General features: G+C 36.2%; 1 protein-coding gene across 1 annotated transcript in view; it reads right to left on the reverse strand.

Moving 5' to 3' along the window:
• The window catches only part of LAMA2 (laminin subunit alpha 2), a 627718-nt gene that overhangs the window by 512470 nt on the left and 97718 nt on the right, over positions 1-17530 (reverse strand). The window lies entirely within an intron of this gene.

Consider the following 17530-nt stretch of genomic DNA (forward strand, 5'->3'; position numbering starts at 1 on the left):
TACCCTAAATTGCAAAAAGAAAAAAAAAACAGATTTTTATCAAAGATGATAATTATTTGAATGCCTTATAGTTGCAAACTATTTCTAATTTGCAACATTTCTCATTTAATGGAGGGCTACATCCCAACTCCTGAAGTAACCTGATCATAGAATAAGAAATGTCTCTAACTTCAGTAAAACAATAACATTCTTGAGGGATATATCTTGGGATCACAAATCTCATAATACATAAAAAATTTAAATGACTAGAAGTTGAACTTCTTTTTAGGTACCACTTCCTGCTATGAAACAAAGTTTTTATTACTTTTTAAAAGTTAATATAAGGTGTTAATTAACTGACAACCACACTGCAATGTTGGTACTGTGTAGTCAGCTGGACTCACTTACTGGCTGCCAATAACTGAAGTCAGAGCAAAAATTACTGTCCTTAAAAATTTCAAAGTGTATTACACACCTTGGAGATTTCTCACAAATATCTGAAACTGAAAGATTTGTAACTGTAAAGGGTAAATCTATAAATGCCAAGGCTCTATCACTGCATTAAAATTTTTAAACAGTTGATTATGTCAATTATTCTATACTATATGCTATAATATAAAAAGGGTTAAATAATTCACAATAAACGTGCTCTGGCCATAGAATACAGTGGCAAATTCATGCTGTGATTTAAAATAATGTGGACATAAAAGAAAATTACTAGACCATGAATGCATTTCTCAAGTTAATACTCAAATGAGCCTAATTCCAGGGTTTTGCTTTCGCTGGAAATTAAACAGATGTACAGATGTCAAGAGTACACAGGAAATACTTTTGCAAATTAAAACTCAAATGGTCAGTTTGCTCAAATATTTCACCAATGAATTAGGTATGTAATTCCAATATCCTTTTATTTTATCTTAAAATAGATTTCATAGCCAACCATAAGTTTCTCCTGAAGGGTTTCTTAAAGAAGTCAGCAACTGTCACAGACTTTTGTATCCTAACAAAACAGGAAGAGTTTTTTAAAATCGTGCTTTTTGCTTCACTATTTAATATGAGAAGCAGATTGCTTTACCTTCTTCAATTTATTGTGAAGAATTCTAAAATGAATTTTTATGTGATTATACAAACATGACTGTATTTTACTTTGAAAAATTTGTAAAGCAAATATGAAGAAGTTTTTGCTTCCAGAATAGATTGTAGCATTTTCATCCATTTACATTTTGGGGAGCACTAGTTTTACCAAAATATAGCAATAGAGTGTTTCATATTTCAGGACAGCAGAAGGAAAAAAGACTATGTCAATTGATACAAATTTCTGTTTGTAAACCAGTCATCATTGTTAGGGGAAAAAAAAAGTAGAAGGAAGCAAACCTAGGAGAATAAAGTAAGCTTCCCAGCAGGATGCTGCTCTCAGGAAAAAAAATAAACAAAAATCACAAGAAGGTGATTTTTCCCTTTGTTATGGGACAGATTGTACAATACCCCAAATCCCAAGAATTTATTCTTTGAACCAAAATTCAACCTAAATGATCATCTCTATGTTTATACTTGTTTAAACTGATTGAATCACAATCTTCTACCCAACATTAAAGAAATAACATTGAAATTGTCCCCTTTATAATGATTAAAAAGCATTTTTAATACCTACATTCTTAGATCTGTAGAGTAGTTCTTTCAACCTTTAAATACAGGAACCCATGCTGATTAAAATATCCTCTTTATGCATATATAGAAATATATAATATTGTGTGATTTATGTACTGACAAGTCCTCACAGCTCAATTAAAAACTAATTTTAGCTCATTTGTTTTAGGTAACAAACACCACACAATGAAAGTATTTCAGATTAAAGCTTTCAACAATGAACTCTCTGATTAAGGCAAGATAAATAAGAGTCAAAGTGGCCTGCTTGAAAACAAAACAAAAATACAAACTAGTCTTTTACCATGTACTTGGCTTAAGGCAAACCAATAAATATTTAATAAGCTCATCACAAAGAAGTCCACTTCTTCCCAGACACAAAACTCTATTGGGTGTTATTACCTCTAGCTGTGGACCCAGAGCTTCCATTAGCAGGATCTATTATAATAGGAAGTTGAAGCACAGAACAACTTATTAGGAGCTCGGGCAGCCAGCCAGGCTCTAAATGCATGTTCATATTTGAAGATATATGTTTTCTTTGTTAGATACACATTTCTGAGATGTTTCACATGCATCTCATTTGTTGTTGTTTTATTCCCATGAGTTACAATAAAATAGTCCCCAATTAAACCATAAATAATCAATAATTAGAATAATTACACCCTTCAGGGAACCAACAGGAAATACAAAAGAGAATAATATTTTTTCTGAAAAGCACAGGCCGAGGAAGAGCTGAAAAACAAAAAAAGCTAACTACATAGTGTGTGCTGCGGAAGCCTGATAAACACTTCTCTGAAACAAAGCTATATGAGATATCCTGGCTTGTGCAAGAGCTTTGGGTTTAGTAATATTTCAGCAGTGGCCATAATAAATAGAAAGCATTTAAAAATAATAAACATTTATAACTACTCTTAGTTCTATTAAGCAAATTATCTAGAAAACTGGCTTTTATAAATATCAATGAAGTTTGATGTGAAGTGAAAAATAGTAAGTTACATTTTATAAGCTCTTATTATATGCCAGGTCCTTGTATGTATTATCTGTAATTCTTAGGACAGCTCTGTGAGGCAGAGATTTAATAGGCAGAGTACCTGAGGCATGAGAGTAAAATGTCTTGCTTTCTAGTAGCCAGCTAGAAAAGGTACATCAAAAATTTCAACACAAATTCAAAGGTCTATTCTTACATAGCCTATGCAGGCTATTTGAATGCTATTTTGTAAACTGATGTTTTATAAACGGAGCATATATGAGCACCATGCATGATTTCACTCACTCAAAAGAAATTAAGTTCACATGATTCTTCTCTGCATTACTCCATCCTCATAATTTATATTTAATTTTTACAGTTTTAAAATTTTAGAACAAATGTTTCACATGTATATGCTTTACTACAATTCAGTTGTTAAAATTTTGAAGGATGGAGCCCTATTTCAGTAATTAAAAAAAATATATATATATAAAGTATCAACAAACTTGTTTAACTAAATATTACAGAATTCAAGAAGCCAGACCCACATAGTCATAATATCTTCTAGATAATCATTATTTTTAAGCAACCTACACCCACACATCACCACCACTGCCATTCTTTATAAAATGTTTTTGTGAAGACAATCCTTTCGCTTCTAGAAACTCAATATTACTTTATAGAACAATTTTGTCCTGTTTTTCATTTAATCGACTAGGAAAGGATAATTTCATTTTTATTCCATATCCTATTAATTTGAAGTGAATTTAATAGACTTGATAAATGAACAACTTTAGCATGAAGAAATTTCTGAGTTTTCTAAATCAAATGTTTCAGTTTTAATTTATTTGGCTCAATTCAGATGAAACTTAATCTCCATCAACATAGAAAATAAATGTGGAGAACCAAATTTCTCTTAGTCCTATGATTTCAAAGACTTAAAGAAAAAAAAAATATTTCTAATTTATTCTAATTCTGAGAACTTATGAGAATACCAATCACTATTTAATTGTCCAGGCAATGCTTACGCAGTATTGGGCTCCGTGCCTCCTGATCCCGTCTCATGCCCATGGTAGCATATGTAATGTACATTATTCTAGTGCCTTAGTCTTAGGCTGGCCTAGCAGGTTTTGTTTAATACCTAAAACTCCTTTAGTAAAACATTTGTCCATACCTAATGTGTTTATTTTTTATTGAAAAATGCATTTGATGGAGAAAATAAAATGTTACTTGCCCAGGATCACATTTTCATAGCCTGTGCATTGGTGTGGCACTAGCAAGCCTATTTCATTAACAAGTGGACACTTTATTTTTTTTCCACTAAATTTGCATTGTCATGCCCCCTTTTAAAACTCCTTCACTTGTCCTACCATGGTGCACTCTCTAAATAGACTAACATTTCAAGTGCTGATTATCAGATCAAATGTTGAGCAGTACTTGCACAAATAAAAATAATAAAGTAAATAAGCAAAATAAAACCAAGCTATGACTAAACAACAAGGTCCTACTGTATAACAGAGGGAACTATACTCAATATCCTGTGATAAACCATAATGGAAAAGAATATGAAAAAGAATATATATATGTATAACTGAATAACTTTGCTGTACAGCAGAAATTAACACAACATTGTAAATCAACTATACTTGAATAAAATGAATTAAAAAAAAAAAACAAACTATGACTTTGGCTGACAAATGAGTTACCCTGGTTCCTGATTTTCCTTTAAAAAAACAAATAAAGTGACATAATTTGAAAAAGGCACTTCCAGTTCAAGTTGGTGACATTTTTCTCTGAAAAAAGAGGGCGAATTAATATGAATGTAAATATTTAGGTGAGTATTCAACTTAAGTGAGTACTCTGGTTAAGCTAACTTTATTTCCATCACAGTAGCAAGAGACCAATTAAGGGTCATTCATTTATTCAAAAAACATTAAGTGATCAGTTTGTGCCAAGCACTAATCTAAGCCCTGGGAATACATACATTGTTAAAATGTGAGGAATCAGTGACCAGCATGGAGAGCAGCGTGCTCTTTTTCTTCTCTACAACTTCAGACTGAGCTCCACTAGAGACTTAAACTCTAAGGGGATGTTTACCACAGTTGCAGGCTGAATTAACCCCCAGGTACTATAAAGAAGTTAGCAGACCACCCACCAGGAGGGTGATGTTTTCAATGGTCTTTCTTTAATTTAGGAGAGAAGATTCTTCCACTAAACTCTTAGAACAACTATAACATTAAGCCACTTCACAAATTGCCTACAGGGTTATAGCCTCCTTATACTCCTAAGTAGGGTAACTTCTAAGAATGAAAGTTGGTGCTACTAGCAGTTGTATCAGGATATGAAGTGTAAACCGGCATGGTCCTGGGCAAACAAGGATATGTAGTCATTCTATCTATAAGGCACTGAACTGGTTTTGATTTGTTGAACTGAACTTTTTCTTCCCTCAAACCCAAACATCCAAATACACACACACACACACACACACACACACACACACACTCATGCACGTACACTTGCAGACTGTCGATTTCAAAAGTTGATTCAACCATAGTAGCTACATGAACTTGTGCAATCACTAAGCCTTTCTTCCCCAGTTTATTTATCTGTCAAATGGGGTTAATCTCTATATTACAGAGTTTTGTGATAATTATAATTATATAATTTTTAATTCAGGAAAAGTGTTTGGCATGTAAGTTTTAAATGTAATACATATTTATTATTATTTTAATTATTGTTCAACATGGACTTTGGCCTTTGGAGGGGGCACTAGAGATTATCATAACATCTAGGATAGTGGTGATCCTAAAATCATTGGTCAGGAATAGATATCCCCTTTTCTGTTCTCATCAAAACACTGTTAGAAATTTCCAAATAGTTAAAAAATCTCAATTGCTTTACATTTGAAAACTGCATGCTGAGTAACTACTATGATAAGGTATTCTATCATATATTTCATAATATCACCTCATTCAACTGTTAGGTACAAACTGGAACTTGCCATCTACCTCTAAAAGGATTAAACTATGAGCCGCTGCAGCTGCTGACCTTCAACACCCCCTGAAAGGAATTCAGGGTGGAGATCAGGAGTGAGCCCCTCTGTGCTCTGGGAAAAACTGGCAGAACAGGTCTTCAGAGAGTTAGATATATTCAGCAGAAGATTTTATAAGCCAAATTCTTGCATCTCCTTGAACCTAGAAAAGCACTAAAATCCTTCATGGTGACGTCTGCTCCTCGTGACTAGCAGTAATCTTCATGACAGTAGCAGCAACCTTCTGCAAAAATGTGTGCTTGATTGCATGTACTCCCCTTTCACAAAAATCACATATATACTGACCTTCCCACCTGCCTCTTTGGAGCTGTTTCTCAGAGCTATCTGAAATGCTATCCCCCGGGCTATAGTCCTCATTTTGCCCCAAATAAAACCTAACTCACAACTCTCAAGTTGTGCATTTTTTTTCAGTTGACACAATCTTCACCACAGACCTATGGAACAAATGAAAAAAGTTAACTAACCCGTCTAAAGTCAAAAACGTAGTCATTGACAGGCCAGGAATTGAACCTGGATCTTTTAACTTCAAGTCCAGGACTGTTCCCTTCAAACTGAGTTTTCCCTTTTTCCTCTTCCCTAACCATCAGACATACCCTCAGAGGCTTTGGAACATAAAGTTTAGACACATGATTTGTTAGATAATCTGCAGGGAAAAATACACTATCATATACTGGTCTTGAGATTGGAAAATGGTCATACCCACACAGAGAGGAATTTGAAAATATCTAACTAATTTATATTCACGTTCACCCTTTGACTGGGTAATCACACTTTTAGGAATCTATTTAAATACATAGAGAAAAACATATAAAAGAGACATACACAAAACAATTGCCTTCAGTCTACTTGTAGTAGCAAAAGACTGGAAAAAATACCCTTAAGTGGATTCTTTGTATAAACTATTTTGAGATATTCCCCTCAAAATGTAAAGATAATCCAAAACTAAAGAAAATGGTGACACATAAGGGAGAGAATAAACAGGATGGATAGACAGAGACAGAGTCTAGTTTTCCCTGAACATACCTTTATTTCATAGATTTGACTTTGGAACTATGAAAAAGTTTTACATTTTTATGAAAAAAAACAAAACTTTAAAAATTGTAATGCCAGGACCTCCCTGGTGGCACAGTGGTTAAGAATTCACCTGCCAATGCAGGGGACACAGATTCAATCCTTAGTCCGGGAAGATCCCACATGCCATGGAGCAACTAAGCCCGTGTGCCACAACTACTCAGCCTGAGCCCTAGAGCCTGTGCACCGCAACTACTAAGCCCACCTGCCGCAGCTACCGAAGCCTGCACGCCTAGAGCCCGTGCTCCGCAACAAGAGAAGCCACCGCAGTGAGAAGCCCACGCACCGCAACGAAGAGTAGCCCCCGCTCACCACAACTAGAGAAAGCCCACGCGCAGCAATGAAGACCCAACGCAGCCAAAAAAAAAAAAAAAATTTGGAATGCCTTAAAGCAAAAAATCACATAAAACGAAGCTGTGATTAGAGTTGGTAGCTTAACCACAGAAAAATTTTTTCAGGTGAATTTTTTTTTAAAAAAGGTAATTTGACTGCACATGCCTAGTGGGATGTTTCAGAAGTACAAAATAATGACTAGGAATTCTTTTAAAATAATTTCAGTAACTATGTTGTATATGATAATATTGGTATTATTCTAAAAGTACATATACAGACAGAGAGCATGACAGAGCAAATAAGTTATTAGGAATAAAAGCTTTCAGTAGATGAGAAAATAGATACAATATAAAATATAAAAAATTAAACATAGCCCCATTATCCTAAATGGACATACCAGCATGAACTCATGATGTATTTTCACCAACAAAAAATAATATTTCCCACATGAGCCACTGCAAGACCTAAAAACTACTGACATATTAACAGTGAATTGCCCTACAGGCCTAGATGTGGCCTAGAAATATCATTTCCCACTACAAGGACCAGAGTTCCTGTGTGAAATGACTGTTTCTAAGAGTAAGACACAAGCAAGACAATCCTGCAGCATCTTCATATGCCAGACAGCACAGAAAATAGCAAAGAAAATTGAGCTGTAAAGACTAAAAAGTCAAGTTGAAAACACTCCCACCAGACAAAGGTGGGGCAATTTAAGCAATGACAGGGATAACTACAATGAATTGAAGGACATCAAATATGTTCAAAATCCATGAGTTCAAAAAGATACGTGGAATCTACAAAAAAGGTACAAATGAACTTATCTACAAAATGGAAATAGAGTTACAGATGTAGAAAACAAACATGGTTATCAGGGGGTAAGGGGCAGGGAGGGATAAATTGGAAGATTGGGATTGACGTACACCCACTACTATATAAAAATAGATAACTAATAAGGACCTACTGTATAGCACAGGGAACTCTACTTAACACTCTGTAATGGCCTACATGGGAAAAGAATCTAAAAAAGAGTGGATATATGTATATGTAAAATGGATTCACTTTGCTGTACACCTGAAACTAACACAACATTATAAACCAACTATACTCCAATAAAAATTTTTTTAAAAAGATACAAAAAGCCAACTAGTCACCATTAAAGGTGATTAATGAACTAACTGATTTTTCCAAAAACTTGGAAGAAAAGGGAAAATATCAAGTATTTAATCTGTTTTCCTGTGTGAACTCTACCTGGGGTTAAAAAAAATAGTTAATGATGGAAAGCTTTTCTTTATATAAGTATTCCAGCAAATATATTAAAAAAGAATGTTAGGGGCTTCCCTGGTGGCGCAGTGGTTGAGAGTCTGCCTGCCAGTGCAGGGGACACGGGTTCGAGCCCTGGTCTGGGAGGATCCCACATGCCGCGGAGCGACTAGGCCCGTGAGCCACAATTGCTGAGCCTGCGCGTCTGGAGCCTGTGCTCCACAACAAGAAAGGCCACGATAGTGAGAGGCCCACGCACCGCGATGAAGAGTGGCCCCTGCTCGCCACAACTGGAGAAAGCCCTCACACAGAAACGAAGACCCAACACAGCCATTAATTAATTAATTAATTAATTTTAAAAAAAGGAATGTTAGATTATCACTGACTATATGATGATAAAACATAATTATTGTTTACTTTTTAGTGTATAATGATATTGGGATTATGTTTTTAAAAATAATCTTTGTCTTTTAGAGATGCATTCTTACATATTTGCAGATTACAGATTATATGATAAGATATCCAGGATTTCCTTCAAAAGAATACAGTGAGGAAAGAGGATAGTCAGTAGGGTTTCAGATAAAAAAAAAAAGACTAGAAGGGTAAGCTGGGACGAAGTGAGAGAGTGGCATGGACATATATACACTACCAAATGTAAAATAGCTAGCTAGTGGCAAGCAGCCACATAGCACAGGGAGATCAGCTCGGTGCTTTGTGACCACCTAGAGGGGTGGGATAGGGAGGGTGGGAGGGAGATGCAAGAGGGAGGAGATATGGGGATGTATGTATACGTACAGCTGATTCACTTTGTTATACAGGAGAAACTAAAACACCATTGTAAAGCAATTATACTCCAATAAAGATGTTTAAAAAAAAAAAGACTAGGTGATAAGTAGTGCCTATTGAAGTGACTGATGTGTACTTGGAGTTTTTTATACTATATTCTCCATTTTTTATGTTTGAAATTTTCCATAATAAAACATTTTTTAAATATTGGAGGATTAATATCAGATTCTCCAGTGGGCTCCAAACCGAAGTTTTACTTTGTTTTTGTGTGCCATTTTGTTGACACCTCTAGATCTTGAGTCAAAATTTCTTATTAAAGTCAATCCCCTCCCCACAATCATCCAATGTTTTTGTCTTTATTTTTGCCTCACTTTCCAATAAAATGTCTACTCCTGCCCCAACATCAAAAGACCAGAATTTTGCCATAAGCACTGAATAGTTTAAAATTGCATAGTGGTTTGAAGTGTTCAGGCTGGTAACTAATCCGTATTAGTCCTTGACTAATCCGTATTATAAAACAGCACCCTTCAAAAAAGCCCAGGAAGCTCTCAGTTTCTCCTCAATCTACACAAGCAACCATCTGACCCACTTTCCTTCAGAGAGACCCATTCCACATTCAGGACCATGAACATCATGGACATAACTCTAAAAAGAATGAGGCAGGCTATGAACAAGAGTTTTTTAAAAGCTGTACGTACAAGACACTATATTATGATTTATATCAAATGAATAAAAAGTGATAGTCTTTGAATGCATAATAAAAATCATGTATTTCAGACCTACTGACTAATTAATTTGTAGATCTACACAGAAGAGCAAGAAAATGATAGTTTCTAGTAAAGTTTGAAATATTCATGAATCTTTATTTTCCATCCCGATTCAATGCAGTCAAGTGATTCCCAAGGTGCATATAGGCAACTTATGTTGTTTTGTAATACAAACACAGCCCCCTGAAAACTACCCCCCTAAGTACTCCACCCCTGAAAACTACCCCCCTAAGTACTCCACCCTTGAAAACTAAGGAATCAAATAAAATTTAACTAAACCATGTCTGTCGCCATCTAAACTATCAAGATTAAATTACAGAGAAATTCAGATGGAAACCCCAGTAAGATTCGTGAGAAACGTCTCTCTTTCCCATTGCAAAAACTTCATTAAATTTTTCATCTCTACAAAGAAACTTTGTTTCATCCATAGAAAAATGCTTTTTACTCTGAGAAGTTTGTAATTTGATCCTGCAGAATTTGTAGGCACAGCATTTTTCCTTTAGAGGTGTCCAGAAAGTTGAAAGACAGCCATGTTTTGAACAGAGAAAATGAGAAGTTTAGAGAAAAGGAGAGTAGCAAAGGGAGTTCACATCCAGATACTTGTTTCTAATGATCTTCACGTTTAAATACATGTGAATGGGTCCTTAACGAGAGAAGAAAGTTTTCAAACATCTGCCAGGAATGAGGAGGCATTAGTCAAATCGGTTACACATAGTGACTACAGCACAGCAAGAATGTGAGCAGCTGATGAACAGAGAAAGATCATGTCCAACTAAACATGAGAATTTACTAGTAGTTCTGAATTGTCCCAGCATCACAGCAGAAAATAAAATAAAATAAAACAAAACAGAATGATGTGGTGGTCAACCATATTGGGGCATGGGGAAATGAGAAGGACTGAAAGACAGGAAAGGAAAAGGTGGAATTGGCAAGAATAACCACACTGCAAAATTCAGGTAGTCGTGCATGTGTCTATTAGATTTATTCACTGTACACTTTTTTGTGTATTAGCACTGGATATAAAATGATGAACATAGGACAATATTTAATTGGGTTTGATTACCTTAATTTTCAGTTTAATGAAGGAAAAATAACTATCAGTGGTGCATATTAAGTAAATGTCACAATTAATATTTGTATTATGTGCACAAAATACTTACCTGTGTACTTGACCCAAATCCCTGAAATTCAATTTCCTAAATAAATGGCAAGTGCAGCCATTTCTCTCCACTCCCTCTGCCCATTTCAGACCATTACCATTTCTTGCCTGGTCCACTGCAATATTTTTCTAAGCCCTTTTCTTGCTTCCCTACTGCCTCGACCTCCAAAGCATCCTTCAAAGCTCACTTTCTAAAAACCAGCTCTGAAGCTGTTGCTCTTCAAGTTAGAGTCCGTCAATAAATTTCCATCCACAGATGATCAAATCCAAGCTTCTCAGCAGCGTGTTCTTCCATCTTCCTCACCGTCCTCTCCTTCTATCATTCTTTCACAACACAATGTTTACTGACCACACTGCCTGCCTATGCATAATAGAATACTCCCACTTCCTCAAGCCTGTGAACATTCACTTTTTCATTCTCTGGGGGGGAAAAACATGAATTTACAGGAAATTCAGAGTCAGCAGCATCTGACAGACCAATGGGAAAAAGCTCAATCCATTATTAATCAAAAAGGTAAATGAAGACCACAATGATATATCATTTTCACTCATAAAATTGACAAAAATTAAAATTTATTTAACATTCTACATCTTGACATATTCACTCAATATTATGTTTTTGAGACCTATACATATGGGCATAATATTGAAATAAAATTGCAAGTAGTAGTTTATGGAATGTACACAACCATTTTAAAAATTGTAAAAATATAAATGTCAATATTGACTATGTATATATAATACATATGTAAAAGTATTTTTAGTGGAAAGGAAAACGGCCACAAACCCATGATGGTGCTTTCCTATAAGAGAGGCAGAAGAGGAGTAGGATTTAGGGTAGAGATAGAGGTTAGTTGTATTTTGTTTTATTTCTTTGGTGAGAAAAAGAAAACACGACATGTCAAAAGTTGTTATTTCTAAGAGACGGGACTGTGGGTATTTCTTTTTTCTGTGTCTTTTAATTTTCTCAGTATAAAAAATGAATAAACAAAGAAAACACAGTTAATATCCTCAAAGAACAAAGCAGTGAAGAAGACAAGCAAGGAAAACCACAATTCTGATAATGTGTGACATCCTATGTTAGAGGGCTAGACCACAATTCTGATAATGTGTGACATGCTATGTTAGAGGGCTAGACTGTGCTGTGAGAGCAGAGAGGGTGGGCTGCCTAACTGACCAGGAGTTACAGGATGGCTTCCAGAAGGAGTCACTGCCAATTAAGAGATGAGTAGAAGTTGAGGAACTGGGAATTGGGGATTGTGTTTTTGTGTTGAAGGCAGTAAGAATAGTATTTACAATGGAAAGGCAGCAAGAGAGAATAAGATATCCTGGAGGAACTGGAAGTCATTTTTAATGCCTTGGGTTCAGATGGTGTACAGACAGGTAATGAGAATTGAGGCCAGAAAGGCAGGCAAGGGTGAGAACCTGGAAAGAAGTATTTCCAACCCTCAGGACTTTGAACTCTATCCTGATGGATGGGAAACCACCAAAGACTTTTAATCAGGGGAATGATAATACCAGGTGTAGATTACAGAAAGATCACTGCAGGGAGACTGAACATGACCTGCACTGGCAGAGAAACAATAGGGCAGAGAGAGGGGAATCAAGAAGTATTTTGGGACTAAAAACTACAGGACAAACTTAATTACATGTGACTATGAGGAGCAGAAAGAATAAGACGAAGCCAGGCTCTGGCTTAGCCATCTGGATGAATGGGGCATCCTTCATCAAATAGGGAAATATGGGAAAGAGCATGTAGCTTGGTTTGGGGAAACTGGAAGGATAAGAACTAAGACTTTCTAAATACTATCTTTTGTCCAATCCTACATTTGTTCAGTGATTGGTATCCCAAATTTATTTTCATGTTATTAGTACTGGTCCAAAGAAATCTTAAGATATACATATTAAAATCAAATCTACTAAAAAAAAAAATCAAATCTACTTTTGTTGTTATTGAAGTTCCCAAGAAGCAAGGAAAAAATAAAATATCTACCCTAACTTTCTAAAACAGACACATAGTTCACTAAGTATTTGTGGAGGGAATATTAGAATAACAATCATGATATTTCAGCTGGTAGAAATATTTTTATACAAAAGTTTCACTATCTCTCTGGCACCATGGAAAAATAAGCTTATTTATTTATAGATGTGAAATTCTTTTAACAGATATGTAGACAGCTTGATAAACACAAGTTTCCTAAACTTAACCTAATATGACCCATTGTTCCATGAGAAATGTCCCTCAAAAAAAAAAGAGAATGGACTTTTTTGGTTACAAAGAAAATTAAATACCAAAGAGAACCTCTTTAATCAATATGAAAATCTAGAACCTGGCATGTTATTCATATATGTGAAGTGTCATTTCAAGTGGGCTATAGTGCGGGAAGTCCGGGGATCTACAGGACAACCAACAAAATATTTTAAAAGGTACAACAAATGTTACTGTGTATGACACCAATCTAGAAAAGTAAAATAACCATTTTTTCCCTTACACTGTTCTAATATATGATATCAGAAATGACTGTTGACATCAATTCATAAAATGTTTCTAATAGCAGACAGACCTTTCATTGTTTTGTACCATAACAGCAGTGACAGCCTACATTTATTGAGACCAGACATGACACTAAAAATCCAATCCATTTCCTATTTGATACTCTTCCTATCATTTTATCATATCAGTTACATTGATAGCTTTTGCACGCCATGACTGAGCTATTCTATCCCCCATGGTGTCAACACGAGTTTACTTTCTAGGGGGTTCCATATCCAGGATAAAACCCCCACGGTTCCAAAGGGGATCCTCTACATATCTACATATAAATATTTAGACTTTTTAACTACCTCTGTCGAGATTATCTGTGGTAGAAAAAGTGGTGCCCTCCAAACATCCCATCTGCTCTTCCACGTCACTCAGATACCTTGCATTAGGTGAGGCCATGTGATGGGGTTCTGGCCAGTGACCTACAGGTATAAGTGGTGTTTGTCATCCTGGCCAAGAAAGGAGGAGATGCATGGGATTCTCCAGGTGTCCCAACATCAGTCAAGGTGCCCGCAATTGTCCATACAGTGGAGCACCCATTAGTTTCAGTCCTAATGTGGCTATTTGAGCAGAGCTCCTCTTTCTACCTCCCTAGTAATCCAAGTTGGACAAGTAATGTGAGAGAGAAGAAAAAACCTTGTTGTATTAAGCCACCAAAACTGAGGGGTTGCTTATTATAGCAGAATAATCTTGATTAGCATGAACCAATAGAGTACACCCCCCAAGGTCAAATGTGCCACCATCTCAACTGTCTCCCGCTATTGTGCGGAAAAGGTGGATATTTAAAAAAATTATCCTCAGTTCCTTCTAAATAGTATCTGTTTTAAAGAGAAACTTTAGGGCTATAATTTTCAATAGTGATTTTACATCTACTTTGACGATTATATTACACAGAACTCACACTTCTGAAGACTTTGATGACAAGAAAGAGCACATTATCTTGCATGATCTATTATCAAAGGGCTAGACTAGACAAAAGTCTTCATCCACTTAAATATTTTTTGAGCCCCCCAGCGTGCCAGGCACTGTTTTAAGACACTGAATGGAGGAAACTGAACAAAATCAATCACAGTCCCTGCTCTTATGATGCTCCCTACCAAGTTGAAGAGATAAGCATTAATAAAACAATTATACAAGCAAATATAAAACTGTGCGTGATAGTCTTGAGTGCAGTTGCCAAATACTCCCAGCTTTCCACTTTCTGGGCATACAGAGGGTAAGGCTGTATACCCTGGCCCACTATGGGTGAGTGGGGGCCATTTAACTAGTTCTGGCCAATGCACTGTGAGAAAAAGTAATATGAGTCACTTCTGGGCTAAATATTTAATTGCTCCAGAGCTATCTCTTTCCTTCCATCATGGCCACCAGCAACACTGAGATGATGACTGCTCCATTAGTGACTAAGATTCGTAGAGCCCTGTGCTGACTACAATGAACATACACTGTGAGCAACAAAAAAGTTGGTTGCTTACAGCCACTGAGATTTTGGGGTTGTTTGTCTCTGCAGCATAACCTAGCCCATCCTGAGTAATAAATTTCTTCTAAATTGTGCCTAGTGTTATAATTCCAAAATATTTTAACTATGCTATGTAATTTTGACAAGGATTTTATGAACTGGTCACTTGAGCATAAAAAAGTTTTATGAAATTACTCTAAGAAGTTAGTACCATAATCATAAGGGGAAGTCAAACCCACGTTTTGAAAGTCTTTTTAGCTTTTCCAGATTTCATCTGAACACTTTTATGACAGTACATCATTCTCTACAGCATGAGCACTAAACTCAATACTTCTCAAGTAGAGAGTCTGTTGTCTATGGAGACCACAGGTGTTGTATATCAGACAAGCTGGAGCACAGCCTTGTAATACAGTTTGTTCTAGCAAGAGGCAAGTTAATGCATGCTTTGAACAAGTTCACCTCCCAAGCAATTTTTGCTTTTCAAGAAACCTTTTTAACATTTTCTTAGCACTCATTCCCTCTAGTAATCCAGTTTCTGGCATTTCGTTTTGTCTTTTATGCTCTTTCTCTTGGCAGATGAACCAGGCTGTTGCTTTCTTCTCATGACATGAGTTCAAAGGAAAATCAGAGAAGTTCAATTTTTTTTTTCTGAACCCAATTTTCAATGTATAAAGTACACTGATGCTTGCTGACTATGCACTGTTAACGTCCCCCAAACATCCCTGTGCCACTTCCAGTGGAGAAATTTGGAAATAAGGCAGGAACTTTAGGATTTACCTTATTAGGGAGTATGCAAGATACTGCCCTTGATTTTTTTTGTAAATAAAGTTTTATTGAAACACAGCCACACCCACTCATGCACGTGTTGTCTATGGCTGCTTCTTCCTTACAACAGCAGAGTTGAATAGCTGCCACCATATGTTTATTATCTGGCCCTACACAAAGTAAGTTTGTCTACCCCTAACCTAAATGGTCAATATTATTTAATTAGGATAATGTACCAAATACTTAACGTAACCTTTAAAGCCTTTCTCTATAAACACCTTCCCCAACCCGCTGCCCCAATTTGCCCGACTAGCTCCTACTCATACTCCAAGAGTCACTTTCTCAGAGAAGTGGCTCATGACTGCTGCCTGACCTGAAAATCACGTTCTTTGGTGACACTCCTTCGAGAACACCATTCCTTATCTTACCTCATGTTCTGTTAGCTTGATTATTTGATTATAGTCTGTTTCTCCCATAGGCTGCAAAGGTCTTTAAAGAAATGAGAGGTCTGGTTTTTGTTCAGTGTCTGTGCTTAAGACACAGAGTAGGTGTTCAGAAAAATAATTGCTGAAAGAATACTTCGATTCTTGGGATACACAGACTTAATATTTGAAGTTTCAACTATCCACATACAGTTCCAATAATTTATTACAAATATTCATGGGTAGTTCCCCTCAGGTCCTGCTTTGAATCTCAAAATTGTTTGGTTAATGTGTGAGTTCATTAGCTAGTCAGTGAAGCTGCTGGCACCCAGGATACTTATTTTATCGCAGGCTTGCTACTCCACACTCATCTTCTCTCATAGAGTAAACCAGGAAATAATTTTTTTAATGGTTTCTTTTTATAAAAGAAGTTCTCCTTAAAAGAAAGTCAACTGACAGTGCTGAAGGTTCTTGTTTGTTTGTTTGTTTTTGTTTTTATTTATTTTTGGCTGTGTTGGGTCTTCGTTGCTGCGCACAGGCTTTCTCTAGTTGCAGGAGCGGGGGCTACTCTTCGTTGCAGTGTACAGGCTTCTCACTGTGGTGGCTTTTCTTGTTGCGGAGCACAGGCTCTAGGCACGTGGGCTTCAGTAGTCGTGGCACGCAGGCTCAGCAGTAGTGGCTCGTGGGCTCTAGAGAGCAGGCTCAGTAGTTGTGGCGCACAGGCTTAGTTGCTCCACGGCATGTGGGATCTTCCCGGACCAGGGCTCGAACCCATGTCCCCTGCATTGGCAGGCGGATTCTTAACCACTGCGCCACCAGGGAAGTCCCATGCTGAAGGTTCTTAATTAGAATATATACATTTGGGATTCATGTAAAAGTAAAACATTGATTTTGCAGTATTTCCAATCTGGAGAGGGAATGAATCAAACATATTCTCTGAGGCAAACAAGAAAAAATTTTCAAAGTCTTGAAATTGTTTCCATATGATTTCCTCTGCTATAAAACTACTTATCAAAATAGTGGTAAAACTAGATAGAGGTTGAAAATAAATTAACTTTGTGAAGTGAGGACATATTCAGAAAATACTCGTCTCAACAGAAACCTAAATCAGGTGAAATGTAAAGTATATATAGTCATTCCTCTGAAGCAAAAGAGGCTGAAAGCAGTATTGAAGCTAATGAACCAGAATTTATCAAAAGTAGAATTTAGTTTGCATAGTTTAAGAATCTTTCTCTTTCAAAAAAAAAAAAAATTAAGATGAGAGGCTGAAAGGTGATCACATAGCCTTGTGAAGTTCTTCCTAACCAAAGGTGATCATAGAGAAAAA

The sequence above is a fragment of the Eubalaena glacialis genome, chromosome 12 (genome assembly GCF_028564815.1).
Source record: "Eubalaena glacialis isolate mEubGla1 chromosome 12, mEubGla1.1.hap2.+ XY, whole genome shotgun sequence".
NCBI lineage: Eukaryota > Metazoa > Chordata > Mammalia > Artiodactyla > Balaenidae > Eubalaena > Eubalaena glacialis.